Source organism: Callospermophilus lateralis, chromosome 7, assembly GCF_048772815.1.
Source record: "Callospermophilus lateralis isolate mCalLat2 chromosome 7, mCalLat2.hap1, whole genome shotgun sequence".
NCBI classification, from domain to species: Eukaryota; Metazoa; Chordata; class Mammalia; order Rodentia; family Sciuridae; genus Callospermophilus; species Callospermophilus lateralis.
Genome location: NC_135311.1, coordinates 57,904,447 through 57,920,392, shown reverse-complemented (window position 1 = coordinate 57,920,392; position 15,946 = coordinate 57,904,447).

Below are 15,946 nucleotides of genomic sequence, written 5' to 3'. Positions count from 1 at the left end.
CATTCAAATGCTGATCAATGTAATTCACCATGTTAACAGTAAAATTTTTAAAAAAATCATTTTAATATATATAGAAAAAAATTTGGAAAAATTCAATAAATAGTCATGATTTTTAAAATTGTCAACAAGCTGGAATAGAAGAGAATTTCATTAATTTGAAAAGAACATCTGCATAAATTCTACAGCTAATATTATTTTGAATGGAGAACTATAAAAATAATTTCCTAATATCAGGAAAAAATATATTTCTATTCAACATTTTACTGGGGATGGGATGTTAGCCAATGTAATAAGGCAAAAAAAGGAAATACAACTGTAAAGCTTGAAAAGGAATTAGTAATGCTAATTTTAGAGAATATGATTAATTATACAAACTGTATTTATTTGTACAATCAATATCTAAAACTACTTTCTACACACAAACTCAAAGACTAAAACCAATAAGTGAAGTCAATTTACAATTCCTCTATAGTAGCAAGCAATACAAAAATAAAACAAAATCAATCTTTCATAAAAATGAAACATAAAAACACCATTTATAATAGTATTTAACAAGTTAAAATACATAGGAATATTTTAAATATTTTAACACAAATGCAAATCTTATATATTAAATACATAAAGCCTCTGTGGTAGAAATGAAAGAAAACTTAGATGGACAAATAATGTGTTCATGGAATAGAAAACTCAATATTGTTCAATTTTCCTGAACACAAATTTATTTTAATCCCAAAGAAAATCTCAAAATTATTTTTCACAAAATTTGAGATGTTCTGAATTTTGTATTAAAATAAATAGAATTGAATCAACCAAAATTTTTTTCAAAGGAGCAAATTTAGAAGATTCACACTTGTGACATCAAAGATTAATATAATGAGTGTATCTCAAGATTGCTTTCATTATTGCATGCCCATGAAAATAAATAGATTTAAATTATCCCCAGTTACAGAAATTAAACTTTTAAGTTAATAAAATTTTGTCAGGTATGGTTGAGATTTGGAGGGTCACACGCTTGAAATCCTGTAACATCCAAGAAATTTCTTATTCCTAAGCAATAATCCATTTTCATTCCCATTGGAGAAATATCACCTCTGTTGAGAACACATACTGTAAAATATGTAGTAATAAGGATGGTGTGATTCCTTGTATAGAAATTATAGAATAGACAAATTAATGTATGTAATAGTGAAAATTAAAATAATGGTCCCCTATGATAAGTTGAGGCACAGGAAGATCATAGTTTATCTTAAGAGAATATCTTTGCTTTTGTCATTCCAATAAAATATACAAACAAATTAGGCAATAAGTACATTTTGGTAAGTTGTTCAAGATCTCTTTTATGCTAATCAGTGGCAAATAAAATTCTTTCATTTTAATTTCTGAAGTTATATGAAGATTAAACCCAGGATGAAAAGATAGAATGATAAAAACTGATTTTTAGGGCTGGGGTTGTGGCTTAGCAGTAGTGCGCTTGCCTCACATGTGTGAGTCATTGGGTTCAATTCTCAGCACCACATATAAATAAATGAATAAAATAAAGGTCCATCAACACTAAAAATATTTTTTAAAAGACTGATTTTTAACACATGCCACCCTATTGTCTTTATACTTTTGTAAATTGCTTTCAATTTTTAAAAATAATAGGATGATGTCTATGTATAGATGCTATCTAAACACTTACCCCAAAACTTAATGGATTGTAACAATTGTTTCTTTATGCTGATGATATTTTGGATCAGGAATTTTGGAGTGGCTTACCTGGGCAATTTTTGCTACAGGTGAGGTGTTGCTGCAGGCATCTGAGGGATTGACTGATGCCCATATGACCATTCATATGAATGTGAGTTCATGCTAGTATACCTGAGTTTTCACTGGGTTGTGGGCTGAAGTGTCTACATGTGTCCTGTCTAGCACAAAAGATCATAGTACAGAAGTAATACAACTTCCAAACATGTTTGTATGAGAACTCCATTATTTTTTATGAGTATGTCTTTGATGTCATTCAGAGTTATTTCTGCATCTTAATAGTTACAAGTTTGCCCAGATTCAAGAAGGAACACAGAACACACTCATCCATGGAAGCTGTGTCAAAGAATACCCATTTCTTAAAAATGCTACAGATGGATGAAAAATAAATGAATTAAAATTGATTATTTTGTTTTGATTGAGAGTTGAGATGCATCAAACCCAACACATTCTATCCTGACTGAAAACTATTTTTGAAATATTTATATTTTATCTAGAAGATGAGATCAATGTTATTATATTTCTAGAATCTCTCAATCATTCCACCTAATAAGTATCTCTTTCAATTGAGTAACTGGCATGGGATACTCAGGATTTAAGAAAAATTAATTGGAAATATGTCTATTTTGATTCAGCATTTTCTCAGGAATACTGCTCTGAATTACATATTAGTTCATTTACATAGAAGGATGATTAAGTAAAAACATAGAATTATTTAGATTTTTTAAGTTTAGATAACTTAAGGAATTTCTCTTTTTATTGTATCTTATATTCATTGAAAATGAACCCATTAATTTATAAGTCACTTTTTATTCCCTACTCTGGAGAGCAAGAGGAAGTTGTCTAATCTGGAATAGCCAGATTCTACTTCTTAAATTTCAGTTGAAATCCAGGCCCTTCTATAGGGAAAAGACTAGCTTTGAAGCTCTGAGAGCTGACTGGTTACTACAAAGGATGCTTGTGAACACACAAAGGACCCAATGATTTAGTGCTGACCTGTCATGCCCAGGAGGAAAATGCTGAGCTCTCTGACACTTTTGCATTTTTCTTTTTCCTTTGCAAAATCTCTTTCCTCTCAGAAGAGGACATGGGTTGAAGGCCAGCCCAGGTAATACGTGTTACAGATATGTAGTTTTAGTTTTAATTCAGTCAATTTGCTTCAGCCTCTTGAAATATGTTGAATGGCAACAGGCAAGTGGAGCTGGAATCTGTAAGTGTAGCCTCTATGATGAACTTTGCTATTGATTTTGGAATGAGATCTAAAAAAAAAAAAATTTCTTTATGACCACCTGGATTCTTCATTCAGGATGAAGTTTTTTTTTTTTTTTTTTTTTTTAATGAGATAGCGATTCATTTCTTTGATTTTCTTGGCTCTAGCATGATAATGCACTTGGTAAATATGAAGCCACACTGCTTTAATATGAAAGAGAAAATTGAAATAACTTCAAATAGTTCTTCCCAGACTCATTTTTCAAACAAGTCTCTTGGTTTGGTTGGAAACTAATGACTTACACACTGGCAATGTTTGGAAAAACAGTTATTTTATAATTGGGTACAAAAGTAAATGAAATGTCATGTGAGCCAATCAGTCAGCTCTGTAGTGCAGTGTCTGTTCTCAGTAATAAATGGTGTCAATATTTTGTTAATTCTTCTTGTTGTGATATTAAAGAGTATTCCTTCAATTTAAACCACAAAATGATATATGAGGCTAGCAGGCACTTACTCTTCTGACTGCTTTTGTTTTTTGTTTTTAATTAATTTTTATTGTAGGTTGTTCAAAACATTACATAGTTCTTGATATATCATATTTCACACTTTGATTCAAGTGGGATATGAACTCCCATTTTTACCCCATATACAGATTGCAGAATCACATCAGTTGCACAACCATTGATTTACATATTGCCATTCTGGTGTCTGTTGTATTCTGCTGCCTTTCCTATGAGTTTGGAGTACCAGAAGTTCTTAAAAGGGCCAATGATCACATTGCCCGCCTCCCCACAAACACACATATACCTGGCTCCTAAGAGAGAGAGGTTTCCACTCTCATTTCTGGACCGTAACTGCAGGGTCTCTGGGGAGACTTAGATCACTGGTTCAACTGTGGCTTGAAGGAAATTCCACTTACCTGTTCATGTCATTGAACCAGAAGATAGCATTAGAATAATGAATTGAGAGGCACTGATATGCTGCAGCAAAGAGAAATTAGCATCACCTTCCCTAGCCCTTAGTTTTTACCTCAGGTGATGGAGGCCCACCGTCTGTAAAGGGTCATACATTATAGTCTCTAGGCTCGGCAAACAATCCCTTTTTCATCGAACCTTTCACTTTCTTACAAAAATTAAAAAGCAACTTGAAAATTCAGTAATAGAATGTGTGATGATCATGAAACTATTGTCCACACCCCTCTATCACTGTTAGTTCCTTACTCATAGTTTCATGTTCTGAATATGGGGAGCTCTTCAGATAAATTCAGATAAATTATTGACAAAGCTTTCCTGAGTATAATAACAATTTTGTTTTGTTTCTCTTCTTACTACTGAACAGAGTACTTAGTTTTTATCTCCTGGACCTTACATTTTATTCCTTGTAATTTATGATCAATCATGGAGGTTTTTGCTAATTGTAAAAGGTTTTTTTTTTTCCTGCCTTGGAAATGTTTATTTTTCACTAAATGCTTGGGCCCAGTTAGGAAGCCTCCTGCTTTATTTCATGAACATGTATTCTTCTAAGTACCTAAGACTTCATTTGTTTAAGACAGTATTAAATAAATTAAACTCATCATCTCATTTGACCTAGCAAATAGAAGAGCTAGACATTTTATGCAAATTCAGAAACATTATTTCCACCAAGTAATTGTCTCACACTGTAATTATTTTTGATATGCCAATTCTTATGTTTTAGTAGGCGTCTTTTTGTGCTAAATTATAGTGTTAGTATTTTTCTTTGAAGAACTTTAATGAAATATTTAAATAGTTTTGGAATTTAAATCAATACCACATACTTTCCAGTGGCTTTACCATTAAATAAATAAGAGTATAGAAATTTCATGGTTTTTGTTGGAGAAATATTTGCCCCTCAGCCTTGATAGTATTTTCTGATAAAATTATTGCTGTCTTATTTTTTTTAAAATCATTACACACAAAGAGTCATATTTTAAGAGACACAAGTGAGGAAGCTCTTTAGTAATAGCAAATGTATGCCACACAGGGATTTCATTACTTTTTACTACAGATACTTTAAGAGAAACAACTATACCTTGTAAAGTCGTATAAATAAAAAGCCTACCTATGAACCAAGAGTAAGCTGTCCTGTTATGAGAATGTAGCTTTTAATATGAAATTAATAGGAGTTATTTTCAAAATTGAATCCAAGTCTATTCAAGTCCTTCAGCAAAGCATTTCATATTGATTCCCTTAAATACAGAACAGTTGGCTCATATATAAATTAATGCTGGCTGGCACATATTTCCCTTTGGATAGTCTCCTCCAACTTCCCCATTATCCCCGCCTCCCTGGAGCCTGGGATCAGCCACAGGCCATTTGGTTGAGTTTATTAGTTGTTAGAAAATGTTTTCACAACCTGGCAGATTTCTTACAAATCTGCACACCATGCATTGCATCTCAATGAATGGCATTTTCAGTGCTTGAATTTTGAGTTCCTTATTGTGCAATAGAAAATTGTATAGTAGTGCTGCTGACCTAGCTAATTTGGGGAAAAGGTCTTCCAAAGCTGTTACTAAATGTTTACTTTGTTTTACCAATCTTCTTTCAAGCAAATAAGAGAAATCATAAAACTTAATCAAATCTCATAAGGTCAGACCAATTACATATAGGGGTCCATGTATATTATTGAAGACTGGCAATTATATTCAATATGATTTATAGTCTCAAAGCATCAGAAATGGATGAAAGTAGAACTTGTCAAAACTCTTTTCCCATAAGCTTAAGTTCTTTCTTTGGAATACCACTCTGGAGACCTACACTAATAACAATGTTCCTAAAATAGATTAATAGCATTAACCCCCTCATCTTTATTTCTCTCCCTTAAATATGATTTTACATTACTAATTATGTGACAGACAGTGAGTTTTTATGTGGTCCACAACTCCAGAGTTCCAATATGGAGCTTTGTGAATATCTGGTTTTATACCTAGAATATGCTCTGTACATCTTCTCCATTCTGGGTTCACTCCTTTCTGTCACTATGTAGGATTTGCTCTGTGATAGATGGGGCCAAGTTATATTTCCTCCTTTCCTAGTGCAAGGTTGGCTGTTGCTTGGAGTCTTGCTGAGGTTGGCTGTTGCTTGGAGTTTTACTGAGACAGGGACTCCTCTTCCAGGCCCTTTGATATCCTAGTTATATGGTTTCCATCAGTGGAACATGAGACAATATGGAGTTATCTTTGGACTTAGATCTTCAAATACAGTTATGCCCTCTCCAGTGTCTTACACACACACTCTCTTTTTTATTCTAGCTGAAGATAGAAAACTCAGGGCTCTGGAGGGAACCCAGTGTCATAAGACAGAAAGAGCGTGGTTTCCTTAATCACTGTGTGAAGGAAAGTCATACCTGCCCAGAAGGAGCAGTCACCTTGGACATCTAGTAGATGTCTACTAGAAATAAACTTCTACTAGATGTGGCCATGGAAATTTGGTATTTTATTTGTTATGTCAGTTAGCATTTCCTAACTAACATAGTTGCATAAGCTTTTATGTGCTTTCCAAAAAGTAAAGTTGACTTGTTTATTTTTGAAATTCCTTACATTCCCAGTCTCTCCTCTGGTATTTAGTATAGTATTTTTATTCTCAACAGATAACAATAAAACTCTCTTACTGAACAGTTACTATATGGTAATCATTATGTTAAGAGATTTTCTAACATCACACAATCAGTTTTATAACATATCACAAATGTGTTACTAGGAAACAGAGAGAAATATCAATTTTCCATGAATATTCAGAGATCATGTGACTTGCTCAAGGTCAAATGAGAAGAGTTTAAACCCATAACATCTAATTTTAAAAGGTATTTCTCATGCTAAACTAAATCATTTCCTTGCTAATTTCACTTATTAACAGCTTTTTCTGGGTCAATTTTGCATTGTGCACATCATCTCATTTAATCCTTCAAAAAGTATATGTGGAAGGTGCTCAATCACAGAAGATATAAGACTGTTTTATAATTTGTGTGTATTTAAACATCTTTGAGCACTGGCACTGTGCACAGAATTATAATATATGAAATCCAAAGAAAATAGATTTGTTTACTGTTTTACCAAGTGGATAGGTAGCTAAACACTGATATAAATCTAACTGAAGGGCTTAAGTAAATCATACTAGAACATTAAAATCAAGAGAGCATGAAACTTGCATCAGCAAAACTTAGCTAGAAAGATATTGTATTAGTCTGCAATGGCTTGCATAACAAAGTACCATAAATTGGGTGGCTTAAACAACTGAAATTTATTATCTCATAGTTCTGGAGGCTACAAATCTGAGATCAAAATGTTGGCAGATGGTTTCCTTCTGAGAGCTGCAAAGAATATATTCTGTGTTTCTTACTCAGTTGCAGGTGGTTTGCTGACAATCTTTGGAATCCTTGATTTGTAGAAGCATCACCCCAAACTCAACTTCATCTTCACATAGAAGCCCACCATTGTTTTGGGTGCTGGGGGATTCGCTGATGAAATAATAAAATAATAAAAAGATAAAATCTCTGCCCTAATTCTAATGTACCTGCCCTGTCTATAGTGCTATCCATTTTACCCCTCTGTACTCCTAATGAATTTCCTTGATATGCTATTTTGACAATTAAATCTAATAATTCTAACAACCAGAAGTGAAAACACACCTGGTCTTTTTGAAAACTGTACAACAAATAATTCAGCCATATTTAATAGATGAATTCATTCCATCTAGAGGCAAAGTTTGCAGGTAGGAAATCTATTGATTTTTCTTAGGCTCCCAACATGACCCTTAGTGAATTAATTTTGGCTCATAGTCAAGTGACATAGCATAGCAGGTAAGCAAATTAATAGTTATTTAACATAACCTTGGTTTGTATTAATTTTGAATTTCCAAACTATTAAGATGACTTATATAGTCTAGGACTGTGTGTTTGTCAACTTTTCATTGCTATAATCAAAATACCTACCAAGAAAAACTTAGAAGAGGAAAAGTTTATTTTGGGCTCATGGTTTCAGAGGTTCAGTTCATAGCCAGCTGGCTCCATTGCTCTGGACTTAAGGCAAGGTAGAACATAGTTGTGGAAATGTACAATAGAGGAAAGCTGCTCAGCTCATGGGGGCCCAGAAGCAGAGACAGTACCTGGAACTAGGGACAAAATGTAATCCCCAAGGACATACCTCTCAGTGACCTACTTTCTCCAACCACGTCCCACCTACCTATAGTTACCACACAATAATCCATTCAAATTATTCAAGTTACTGCTCTTATAATCTAATCATTTCACCCCTTAATATTGGTACATTGGATATCATGTTTCTAATGTATGAGCTTTTCAGGAGGCACATCATAGATAAACCAGCTTGATACTTCCAAAGTGAAACAATTTGCAAAATGATATGCTAGTGACCTTTTAAATGTTCCCACCACATCTCCTCTTTGCCTAGATGTATGAGCCTAGTGCCTAGAAAATAATATTAAGTTCTAGGTGAATATGAGGTTTAAAAAAAGGGGGGGGGTCTATGGGAAAATTTATACTGGAAGAGTTTAGAAGAAGGAGATTATCATTGACAAGAGCTAACAGAAATTTATGCACAGTATGAAAAGATCAACATATTTTAGGGGTTTCCCTGGAAGGGATCCAGAAATAGGTATTTGAGGTAGAAAGTAAACAATTTAATACTTTTGATACCATACATGTCTGCAAATTTCTTGAGGAAAAAAATAATTTAAAAAACTCCTTCAGATATCTTCCTGGACAAGTAAGACTCAGCACTGCATCAGGGTAGTGTCTACGGAATATGTGACAATGCAAGGGTAGGTGACAATGCAAGGGTAGGGGATATTCCAAATGTCTTGAAGTATTCATAGAAGCCTATTCCCAGTCCCTTCTGTTCCTTCTTCTGAACACCTTGCCCTATGCCCATCATCTATTGGCTTTGCTAACTTTCTCATCTCAGTTGACAAATCTGAGTTGCCACCTTTAAGAAATCCTCTTGATGTTCCCAATTCTAGTGTCCCCTGCCCTCTGATTCTCTGACACAGTACTCACTATTACCACAGCCTTCACCATCTAGTTTAGTTAGCCTTTTCACCCCTATGACCAAAAGCTTTCACTGCTGTGCCAAAAGACCTGACAAGAAAAATTTTAGTAGAGGAAAAGTTCATTTGGAGGCTCACACTTTCAGAGGTCTCAGGGTATAGGAAGCCAACTTCATTCTTCAGAGCCTGAGGTGAGGCAGGATGTCATGGCAAAAGAGGGTGGTGGAGGAAAGCAACTCAGGCCATCACACCAGGAAGCAGACTCCACTTGCCAGATACAAAATTTATACTCTAAAGGCAAACCCTCAATAACCTACCTCCTCCAGCCAGACCTACCTCCTCCAGCCAGACCTATCTCCTCCAGCCAAACCTACCTGATTACAGTTACCATTCAATTAAACCCTGTCAGGGGATTAGTTCACTGATGGGGTTAGGGCTCTCACAACCCAATCGTTTCACCTTTAAACCCTCTTGCATTCTCTCACACATGAGCTTTTGGTGGACACCTCAGGTCTAAACCATAACACCATCCTTCAGGGCAAGTGGCAACCCACTCATTCTTCAGCTCTACTACAGAGCAAACTTTTTAAAGTTACAAATTTCATCATCTTTTTTTACTATTTTACACTCAGTGTACAGTGCTCAATATAATTTGTCAAAATAAAATTTAGTAAAAAATTTAATAAAATTTAGCTAGCATGGTAGTACACATCTGAAATTCCAGCAACATAGGAGTCTATGGCAGGAGGATCAAAAAGTTCAAGGCCAGCCTTAGCGACTTAGTGAGCCCTAAGCAACTTACTGAGACCCTGAATAAAAATTAAAAAAATAAAATATAACTAATCCCCTGGGAATATAGCTCAGTGTTAGAACACCTCTGGGTTCAAACTCAGTACTAGACACACACACACACGCACACATACACACACAAATACACACACACAAACACACACACAAGGAGAGAGAGAGAAAATTTAGAATGCTAAAATTATATCTAGTTATTTTTCTCATAGTATATTGTTAGCTTATACTAGAAAAGCATGGCAGAAAGTGAAGTGTTGATAACTAAATGAATAAGGGATTTTCTGTCACTGCTCTGTCATTCATAGTTGGATGACACTTCAGAAATCAACCTTACTGAAACTTGGACTTTTTAAGAACAGATTTTAAAAAATAATTACAGTCTTTTCCACCTCACAGGGGTGCTGTGAGGATCCCCTGAGAAATATGTGAAGCATTTTTTGAAAAGCTTATGGGAGAAGCTAGGCAGGCGTTAGGTCTATTATTAACACTAAAAGAAAAAAAATTCAGTGCTGTAAGTTGGATCACATCAATCCACTTATGAAACGGATAAGCTCTTTGATATAAGGAGGCTGATTCATAGTGGGATAGGGAGTAGGAGCACGGGAGGAATAGCACAAACGCTAGATAGGGCAGAGGGGTTGGAGGGGAAGGAAGGGGTCATGGGGTAATTAATGATGGTGGAATGTGATGATCATTATTATACAAAGTACAGGTATGAACACATGAATTGGTGTGAGTATGCTATGTATACAACCAGAGATATGAAAAATTGTTCTCCATATATATAATAAGAATTGTAATGCATTCTGCTGCCATATATAAATTAAAAAAAAAAAGAAAAGGGTAAGCTCCCAAAAATCCCTTATTTATTTTATTGTTAAATGCATTGTTAAATGCATTTGGTAAATTTAGCTCTACATTATCATCAACAAGTATTTATGCAGTTCATTGCTGGAAACAGAATTTATTTCCTTGCCTTAAAAACATTTGGGCTTTGGGTGAAAGTGCAGGAGGCTCAGCATTATCAAATGAATTTAATTAAATGATGAAAGTCATTTGAATATCTTAACTTTTCAGATTGAAGCCTTTGGAAAGCATTTGTTCAGAACAGAATCTGGTCATACTTTACACTAGACTCAGAGAGTCTTTTGTAAGATAAATTGATGAAATCAATGACTGAGTTAACTTGTTTTTGGTTTTTAAGGGTTCTCTTTCTTTTCTTTTTCTTTTCTTTTTTTTTTTTGTTCTTATTTGTGGAACAATGTTAGCTTGTTTTGCTTTTTTTATGCTGTTTCACAAGTTATCACAAGTTTAGTGGCTTAAAACAAGAGAATGTTATTCTCTTCCAAATCTGCAGGCCACTGAAAACAGGTATTGCCAGGACTCTCTTCCTGCTGGGGGCTTCACAGGGATTGGTTTCCATGGATTCCTCTGTGTCTAGAGGCTGTCTGCATTTCCTGGATGGTGTCTCTTCCATTTATCACTGTGACCTCTCCCTTCCCCTATCACATCTATGTCTCATTGACTTCTCACCGTCTCCTCAAAAGAACCCTAGTGATTAGCTTGGTTCCACCTGGACAAATCAAGATAATCAATCTCTCCATCTCAAACTCTTTAATCTCATCTACTCTCATGTCATATGAGGTAACATTTTCACAGCTTCTGGAACTCTTTGTACTCTAATGGACATCTTTGGGAAACCATTGTTCATTTACCACAATACACCACTGAGCCACATCCCCAAGCCCTGTTTTGTAATTTTTTTTTTTTTTTAGACACAGGGTCTCACTGAGTGCTCAGCACCTCACTTTTGTGAGGCTGGCTATGAACTCTCAGTCCTCTTGTCTCAGCCTCCCAAACTGCTAGGATTATAGGTGTGCGCCACCACACCAGGCATGACTATTGTTTCTAATAGCAATAAACTCACTATTATGTGGGATCAATTCCTAAATGATCAATTGTTTTATTATTAATTGTCATTATGTTGCATTAAGTAGCTAAAACTGCTGTATAACAAACGTCTCCAAAATTGTGGGACTCAAAACAATATTATTAACCTTCATTATGCCCCATAGCTTCTTCGGGTCAGGGATTCAGTAGAGGTTTAGTGGGTGGTCTTGGCTCAGGTTCTCATGTGATATTTCAGCCAAGATGTCATCAAAGCTGCAGCATCTGAAGGCTTCCCTGGGCTGCAGGGTCTTGTTCCACTACAACTCACTCATATGGATGGTATGTCAGTGCTGATTATCAGGAGATTCAGTTCTTGACTAAATGTACTTCTGCACAGCCTCCTTAAGTGTCCTCAGGGCACAGCAGATGACTTTCCCTAAAAAGAATAATGCAAGAAATAACAGTTTAAACACCATGGTGTTTTTATGACCTACTTTGGGTCAGGTTGACTATATCTGACTGAGCATCCAAGCCAGCCATGAATCAGTGCATAGAGAACCACACAACAGCATAAACCCCAGGAGGGAAAAACCTATGGGGTTCATCATGGGATTTGGTTTGTGTACATTGGTCTACATGTGAGAGTTCTTTCTTTTACTTGAGTGTTAACCAACTTTGAGAGTGGCGAAGATATTGCTGCATAAGTGGTCATGGTGAATGAACAATATAAAATTCTAAGATGAATTGACAAAAGACAATTAGGAACTTTTGTTCAGATAGAGGTTATGTTTTATTTTTATCTTTTTATTTGTTCTTTTTAGTTATACATAACAATAGAATCTATTTTAATATTTTTATACAAGCATGGGACTTATATTATTCTAACTAGAAGCTTTATTTTTTAAACATATCTAGTTATATAGTTTTAATAAATCTAGATTTAAAGGCATAAGAATTGAGTTTGGGGAACCAAAATTCTTGATGTACTGCTGGAAAAAATTGGTCTTTTTTGTATATTTACTAAAATATATGTAAATCCTTCTTGAACCATTTAGTTTATTTTTTAGTTATGCATTGACCAAATTGTTTGTTAAAAATAAAATAGTTGAACAAAAATATGACTATTCCTGAAAAACTGGAATTCATGTTTGCCATATAAATATAAATAATAGAAGTTTTTAAGGCATTGGTTATAGTTAATGTGGTGAGTAGGTTCAGTGACCTGTCATCATAAGATTTTCTCTCTGTTGGCTTTGGGATGGTTGATTTTCCACATTGAAGAGTAAGCTCTCAGGTACATCCATTCACTAGTGAGATGATGGTAATAGTAGCAGTAACAATGAACTAATTTAGAGAATCCATTAGTTACAGGAGATGGTGGAGAATCCCAGAAACCCTGAGGTGACTTTCATTTTTAGGATTCAGTAGTTTGAAATTTTCAGGGTACCTTAATAAATCTAGTAATATTTAAGTTATGTTCTCAAATTCCTAGGGTTTTCTTAATTCTCAAAAACCTGAATTGAGCACAGTTTAAAAGGTCCTAAGGAAAATAAACACTTGTTCCTCAAGGAAGTAGTAAGAGTTAGTGGTTAATCACATAACAGGAAATTATTTGGTGCATTAAAATTCAGAGTTGATAAGTACTTCAAAGGTTTTAAAGTGCCCTCATGCATATTGGACTTCTATGGGTCTATGAGATTGCAGACTAGATTTGAACCAACTAAAGCACAAAGTGTTTATCATTTGCCCAAATTAGGCAGGCAGGCACTAAGTATTTACTGGGCACCTTATGCATATTTTCTTTATAGGAGTTGATGATATGAGCTCCACAGAACTTCTTGTTCTGTGGGAAAAACATATATTAAATAAATATGCACAAACCGTAAGCTTGAAAGGACCCCCAAAATAGTTTCAGAATGCAATAGGAAACAATAACAGGAATGATATGTACACTTGGGGAAAGAAGAGTTATTTGAGAAAGAGATGTTAAAGCTGAGACAGGAAGCAATAGTAAGGAGTTGGTCACTTAGCAGATGCTGTGTTTGAGCTTTGATATACTGACTTGAAATTCAGTAGTCTTATCACTAATGCATATCATATTATGAAAGAAAACTTACTGAATGGCCCAATGCATGTTATTTCATTTTATTTTATAAAGATAAATGTCTCAAATTCATTCCTGCCTGTAGTTTAATAACTAGTAAATGAATCCCTAAGAATAGTTTCCTTCTGCTGAGGAACCAACTTAGAAGAAGTGTTTTGCAGGGTCATGGGGAGGCTGGGCATCTGCCCACTGATAGTTTTTTCTTCCTTTAGAGAGGCTTTTGACATTATTCCAACTTGGAGGACTTGCTTTTCAGAATCCTTTCTGGTTGCTTTCAGGATTTATCACTTCTCACTTAGTGTTTTAGAGAGTATCAACCGATTGCATGCTTCAGTTTTATATTTAGTAAGTTTGGGTCCTATAGTTTTTAAAATTTTCTTCTTCTAACAGAAGCCAAGTGTTTTGAACTATCCCATCATTTTTTTTTTTTCACTTATCCTCCTCTCCAGAAAAGCAGAAGGAGAAATTGGGGTGATAAAGACAGGAAGGGGGAGAGAGTGAGAGTGAGAGTGAGAAAGAGAGAGAGAGAGGGGGATTCTGTCTCATCACATGGAAACTAATTTTGTTATCAACAGGTGTGAAATCGTCAAAGCTGTCAGTGGTGTGGAGTTGGTGGAGACCGCCAGAGAGGCAGCAGTGACACTTCCCTACGGCACCATCGGAAGTGTCAAGACAGAGCAGACGCTCCCGCAGCCAGAAAGCAGATTTTTCGACAGCTATTCTTTCCTGGGCTATTTATAGAGAGCGGGATTGTTCTGTCATCAAGAACACGTTTGAAATCAGACTCTCTTGGGAGAGCTACCCCTCTCTTGACTGTGTTGGGATGGCTCTTTTTCCTCCTGCACTTGTACGTCAGGTCCTAGGGGTGAGGTAGGAATCATCCTTGATTCTGTGGTCCCTTCTGGACCCTTCTCTCTTTTCTAAGTCCCATTCGTGATGTGTTAATCTCAAGTCAACAGGTTACACCCAGATGCAGCACATTTCCCAGCCCAAATCCCAACCAACCATTGCTGCCACCGTATTCCTTGAAGATGTTAGATCCTGGCATCCTGCCACTCTCTACCACTACTCCCATCATAACAGAGGGTGATTACAATATTCACATAGGTTATTTTTCCAAATCCGTAATCTCTCAGTTTCTTTAACTGCTCTCCTCCAATTATTTTTCCCCGATAAACTATCTCTGACACTCATTACATTTATACCAGCAATACCAATAACTGAAATCCCTCTATCATCCTAAATCCATGTGGTCTAGTCTCTGAAAGCATCTCTCCCCTTTTCTGTTAATTTACACTATTGCTCTGACATACTGCTTTAACCTCCTTTGTGAATTAAAATCCATTGATTGTACCAGGTTTGTAATTATGCTGTCTCTCCCTTCCTCACATTCCATTGTCACTCGTTATAATCATTTGATTGAATACATCATTACATTTCTGATACTTATTTGGAAATATCCAATCCTATTAAATCTAACTTTACGCCTACTTTGTATCTATAACTGCTCAGGTGAAAGTGTCTGGATAAAACAGGCCACCATAGTGACTCAAAAGTTCTCAATCAACTAGGGCTTCAGGGCTGCTCCATAGTGGTAATCTGTCCCCACTCCATGCATTTCCTTATTCTCCTAGATGGCTGTTTCATGCCTCCTTCTCTCTCCTGAGACGTCAAATATCCAATCTCTCTTCACCTTTTGCACCTCCTTCATTTTCAGCTGATGAAGCAATCAGAAGAGAATTTCTCAAGTTCCTATCATTCCTAAATGCTTTGTATTCTACTCTTAGAGAAGAGCTACCTTGATTGAAGGTCAACTCCTTTTTTTCCTTTCATGCTAAATCCCATCACCTTTTGCCAACTTAAGGAGACTACTTCAACCAATTCTCTTCTTTTGCATTGGAGTTTATAGTTATTTTCTACCAGATTTTCTTCATCCATATAGAAAAATGCTGCTGTTTCTTCCATCTTGAAAAACCACCCTTGACCCTACTTTTCACAGCTGCTACCCTATTTCTTTTCTTTTAGAACAGCTCTCCACAAAATGATAGTCTCTACATGTTGCTTATTCTCAGTCTCTTTTCTCTTGCTTTCAGGATAATCAGGCTTACACTCCCACTATTCTACCACTAGTCTTTTTTCTAGTCACCAATTGACAAGTTCTAAGTTCAAGATC